Raw genomic sequence first — 6,000 nt, 5'->3', positions numbered from 1 at the left:
CAAGCAAGTGAAAAGCAACATTTTTTCACTCAAGAGATTGTGAGTTCATAATAACTACAGACTACAGCAATAATGTACTTGCTTCCTAAAGTAATTTATGGCTTTCCATTTCAGCCCTGTACATTTAAACACACACACACACACACACACACACACACACACACACACACACACACACACACACACACACATTCTTTTCAAATCAGGTTTACACATTACATGAATGAAGTAAGAAGTTGTTATTCACTGGTATATTGGTTAATGTTGCCTGTGTGAAATGAAGTAAACAAAAAAACAAAAAAATGAAGCTATTTAGACATACAGATGAGGAGAGCAGATTTAATATTGTTCCTGCTGAATGGGAAAAAAAAAAAAAAAAAACAGCACATTTCACAACATGTGCAGACATGTTTATACACTGAATGGGCAAAAGTATGTGGACATCCTGACCATCAGCTATAGGAGCTTGTTGTACATCCTTCCTGCACCACCCACCACACACACATACACCAAACTTTTCTGTCAGACTCCAATATTCTGGTAACACATTGGAGTCAGACTCCAATATTCTGGTAACACATTATTTTTTAAAGTGTGTCTGTGGGAAGTTAAAAGAGCCTTTGTGATGTCAGGCACTGATGGAGGATGAGAAGGCCTGAGTCTCATTTGATGTTCAATTCATCTTGAAGGTGTTCTGGTGTTCTGTGCAGGCCACTTAAGTTCTTCCACACCATACTTGAAAAACCATGTCTTGTTTATAGACTTGATTTGTGCACATGGGCACATGGGAGTCATGCTGGAATATGTGAAGGGGCCTTCACTGATTTGTAAGCATGGTGCGTTTTAAATATTCTTTGTATTAAATGCTGTAGCGTTAACCTTAGCCATCACTGGAACTATGGGGCCCAAATCCTAAAAGCAGCCCCTCTTCACTATCTCTCATTTACCAAGCTTTATTATTGACACATCATGATAGGTCATATTTACCTGGTTTCCACTAGATCAGGATTCATCCCAGCCTGTCTGATGGAAAAGCATGATTTATTACTCCAGAACATGTTTCCACTGCTCCAGCTGATGCTTGGCTTTGCTCAAAGTGCTCCTCAGCTTGTGCGCAGTTGCTGAGCAATAGCACCCTATTACACAAAACTCCTGATGCACAGTTATTGTGCTCACGTTGCTTTCAGAGGCAGCTTAGATCAAACCCAGGCACTCTGTAGACCATTTTCACGTGCTACCCACTTGACCACGCACTGTAAGTTTGAAGCTGACTCCTAATGCTTCTATTTTACAGTAATAGCACTTATAGTCGATTTAAGCAGATCTAGTCGGGCAAACTGATTCATGGTAAAGGTGGCACCTTGTGACAGTGCTATATTTATATAGTCACTGAGCTCTTCTGTATGACACATTTTATTGCTTGGGTCTGTCTAAAAAGATTGCGTGGTAACAGTATGCATCTGAAACCCCTGAACCTAAATATTTGAAGGGGCATCCACATACTTTTGTCCATGTAGTCTAGTAGGTAAAAAAACTATTTAACAATTTTTAATTAAACCAGCTATGCTTTATGACTTGATCTGGTCTTGACATCCACTCCTTATAGCTTTTCTTGAGTTTCAGGAATTCTTTATTTAATCTTAATTTAAAAAAAAAAGATTAACATGCCTATAAACATAAAGCTTTTGACTGGGAAGAAAAGAAAAATAGATGAAAGTGCTAAATTGAGTTATCTGTCTGTGGGTCTCACTGATAACCTTGACATGCCTGAAGATAGAGTGTGTGTGCGTGTGCGTGTGTGTGCGTGTGCGTGCGTGCGTGCGTGCGTGCGTGCGTGTGTGCGTGCGTGCGTGCGTGCGTGCGTGCGTGTGTGTGTGTGTGTGTGTATGTGTGTGTGTGTTCCTCCTGATCTAAGAGGCCTTGCCTGAGACCTTGAGCTTGCCGAAGTATGGGGGCATGGATTGTCTCTTGTCTGGGAGAGTGCGAGACCCTGAGAGATAACATATTTGCAGGCAACAGAGAACACAGCGTCCCAAACCCTCGGCTTCATATCTCCAATCCTCTGGCCCTCTGACGTCCACACCTTAGATAGCACATCATCTGCTCAGGAAATGTGCCTTCAGCATACAAGGGAGTTGGCGCCAGCTCCAGCCAATGCATTATGGCATTGGTGTAAATTCAACAGACGTTGTTTTTTTTTTTAGCAAATTGTTTTGATTGAAGTGTGTATGCGGCTCTAGGGAGTGCAGGTGCTTGTGGAGGCCCAGAAGGAGGAGGAGGGGGGGGGGGGGGTGTGGAGGTGGAGGAAAAAGAGGAGCCAGTGAATAAAAGTTACTCTGTCTTTCTTAAACATCTTCAAGGTCTCTGGGAAGGAATAAATTCCCAAGTGAGAGAGTTTCCTTGGAGAAGACTGCCCTGGCACTTGACTTGGTAAGCTCTGCTTGTTTTTCTGACTTTCTAATGTTTTTACCAATAAATTAAATGCAAGAAAGTACGGCTATGCTGAGTTAATTTAGGTTTAAAAAAATCTAGGTTTACCGAAAAAAATTTATAAGAAGGATTTATATTAATCTATTATATTAAACTGCGATCTCCAATAAGTAATCAAATCTTTGTTTGTTAAATGAGCAATGTGGAACTTAGGTGTGTCTGGGTATGAATTGTTTTCCTGAGTTAATCACAAAGATTAAAGTCTTCTCAATGATGTTAATCCTATATGAATTTGATCTTGTGCTTACGAATAACTTCAAGTCTATCTTTTTTGCTTTGTATCTCCGTCTCTTCAGGGCGAAATCTGACGAGATGACGCCTTGTATCCATGCTCGTTGTTCCTTTTTCCTATGCATATACCTCTTTGAGAAGTAGCATTAAAGAGGCATAGGGCATGGGAAAATGGGGCTGCAGAGGTGTTCCACTGGAGTTTTCAACGAAACCTCATCTACAGAGAAAGGGTTGATTAAACATGCTTTCCTAACCGCCTTCATTATCTGCCACTCTACCCAAAGGAGTGTACAGCTCTTAGCAGCATGATTGTTTTTATTTGCTACATGGGATGCTGTGAGAAAACAGTGATGGTGTGATCTTGTGAAGTGCTGAGTGAGAATTGCAAACCTAGGAAAAGCAATGCTCTGCCTGTCTGTAATTTAATAAAGAAACTGAATTGAATAGCATCCCCAAATGTGTCTGTGTTAAAATTTTCATGCAAGGTCTCTATTTTTCTCTTTCATTAAGTATAACAAAAATTCTTTTTGTTTTTCCTCTGTTTAACAATTCTATTATTTATATATATACACACTACAATTTTATTACTGGGTTTCACTGTCTGAACAGTTATTTATTCTCTATGGGTTTAATAGTTTGAGTAATCATAATTCATCAACAAAAAAATGCACAAAAAATACAGTGAATTTACAGTAGCCTTACTGTAGCACTATAATATGTGTTCCAGCATGGTTAACACATTTCAAATAGAATTTTGTATACACCATTCTACACCATTGTATACAACCATTCTCTCTCTCTCTCTCTCTCTCTCTCTCTCTCTCTCTCTCTCTCTCTCTCTCTCTCTCTCTCTCTCTCTCTCTGTGTGTGTGTGTGTGTTTGTGAAGAGGTCTTTTTGAGTATAAAAGACTATAAGTAGAGCTGTAGACAGACAATAAATGCATATGTCTTGCATGTACTGAGGGATACAAGTCTGGAGTACCATTATATTGAATCAAACCCAACAAGTGCCCACTACCTTCTCTACTGTCCCTGAAGTGCTCATTACTGGGGTAGTATGAAAAAAGAGAAATATTTACACAGCGGCCGTCCTCATCAAATATGGAGCAGGTTGCCTTGATCGATGACGTGTGTAGAGTGGCATGGGTAGTGTACTGGAAAAGAGAGAGACAACATGGTTTCTTTTTCAATGTTTAAAAATTTTAGGTAACCAAAAAAATTATAATAATCTTGCAGCTCAGGCGAATCAACTATAGACAAGATGAAATTTAAATAATTTGTTGTCAAAGCATAATGAACTGGTTATCTATATCTATTGGTGTATTGTAATATAGAGATAAATATTAATAACATTATCCATAAATATCCATCTATCTATCAAAATATAGTCAATGTGTATAATGAAAGATTTTTTTCTGTACAAATATGACGATTGTGAGACACTGATCTCTCTTTATTGCAAACATCTTATTAGCAAAAACAGAGTTTATAAAACAATAGGATAAAGGTGCAGTGAGTCATGACAATGAATGTCCCTGTTTTGTGTCCTTCTAGTGGAAACTCATGCATCCATGTGTCCCCAGTCTGCTGTAATTAGCACAAGGAACTCCACACTTCATTCCTCACATAAACCCTAGGTTCTCGGATCAGCAGCAATCATCCAGAGATTTGGTGGATTAGTTTTTGATGCCTTGGGTAGCCTTGCTTTAGCCCTGCTTGGGTAGCCACCCCATATAGCGTGGCCTCTAGCCTCGTGAAAATGGCTGTTAAAAATCTATTAATGTGTGTTTTAAAAGCACACAGTGCCTCCCTGTGGTGGCAACACACACACACACACACACACACACACACACACACACACACATGAACAAAAGAGATTCATATCAGCAGCGTAGGAAACCCATTGTACTATGTATAAAAGGGAAAGGTAAATGACTTGATTAGTAATTCAGCGTGCACTGAAGCTCAGATGTAGAGAACGTGGCACTGTGTTTTCTCATGCCTTTCAATCGGTTCTAGACCTTCTCTTTTATATCTGCATGGTTGGTTGAGCAGAATGAATTCCTAGACAGTCATTAGATGATACACAAGCCAAGATGGAAGCTTCATTATTGCATATTATCTCAGCCTTCCTTACTTAATTATACACTGACATATTTGGTTGTGTTTTTTTTTTCTTGAGAAACATCTTGACATCTAGGTCAACTGGAACTGGTCATGGTTAAAAATAAAGGAGGGTTTCCAACCACCCATGTACACTATAAGCATTCTAATTAAAACATTGTTTTAAGCACTGATTTCAACACAACCATTTTACTTAATCTGTATTGTCCATCCAGACATGCAATGTTTGTGGTTAGTATGTAAGCTATTAACACTTGGATGTAGCACCAAATTTTTAGGTAATTAAAATGTATATCCTTTTTAATGCTCTACATTTTATCTTATTTTTGTACGTTTACTATTGTTGATGGGCAGCATTTTGGTGCATTGTGTTAACATTTATGACTCACAGCTCCAGGGTTTGACCATGGTTTTGGTATGTGGAGGAAAAGTAATCAGTATGTAATTAGAAAAAAAAAAAAAGATGTAAGATGTAACTGATGATAACTGTAGTAGTCCAAATAGCATGTGTGCATGGTGCTGGGTGATGTACTGCTATCTCACAGGTCTTAGTGATCTTAGTGAAAAGTGGATGGTAAATGAACTCAGTGAAGCAAACATTGACAAGGGATGTATTATATAGCCTATTATCAATGTAAGCACAAAAACATAAATATATGTTTGTGTAGCCTCTGGATATTTATAATCATTCAAATTGTTTAATTTTAGAAGAGGGATCTGAACATACCGGCATTCTAATAACGCGAAAGTAGTTTTATATATCCAGCCTACACAGATGATATTCATTCTGTAAATGCAACATGACAGCAAGCTACTATTTCAAGTACATGCATCATGCACTGTGTAACAAAATGTAGTTTGGGGGAAACTGATCTCTGTATCCCAGACCTGAGACTGACGACTTCCTTCCATTCTGCTTGACAGTGGTGGGCTGTATACCGCGCGCTCTGGCTGCTGGTGGTCAGTGTAGCGGATACAGGTGAGTGGCGGATGGAGCGCGCTAATAGGCGGCCGGCAGACATGACGGCGCCACAGTTTAGCGCCTGTCCAGCGGGTGTGAATCCCAGCGGATTGAAACACAACGGAGCTCAAGTGATCGCGATGATGTGGCCGTTTCAGCCGCTTTGATGTGTCTTTGAGAATGCAAAGAGGTGC

The 6,000-nt window shown here is 39.5% G+C and overlaps 1 long non-coding RNA gene across 1 annotated transcript; it reads left to right on the top strand.

The window, feature by feature from the left end:
- The first annotated feature begins 2,024 nt into the window (after positions 1-2,024).
- Positions 2,025-3,170, top strand: LOC310725402. The gene is made up of 2 exons (XR_014533350.1): positions 2,025-2,430; positions 2,787-3,170. It is a non-coding gene; the product is annotated as an uncharacterized lncRNA (long non-coding RNA).
- The last annotated feature ends 2,830 nt before the right edge of the window (positions 3,171-6,000 follow it).

The sequence above is a fragment of the Silurus aristotelis genome (genome assembly GCF_946808225.1).
Source record: "Silurus aristotelis genome assembly, chromosome: 4".
Classification (NCBI taxonomy): domain Eukaryota; kingdom Metazoa; phylum Chordata; class Actinopteri; order Siluriformes; family Siluridae; genus Silurus; species Silurus aristotelis.
The sequence above is the reverse complement of the archived record's forward strand: the minus strand, read 5'-3'. Positions and strand labels throughout refer to the sequence as shown.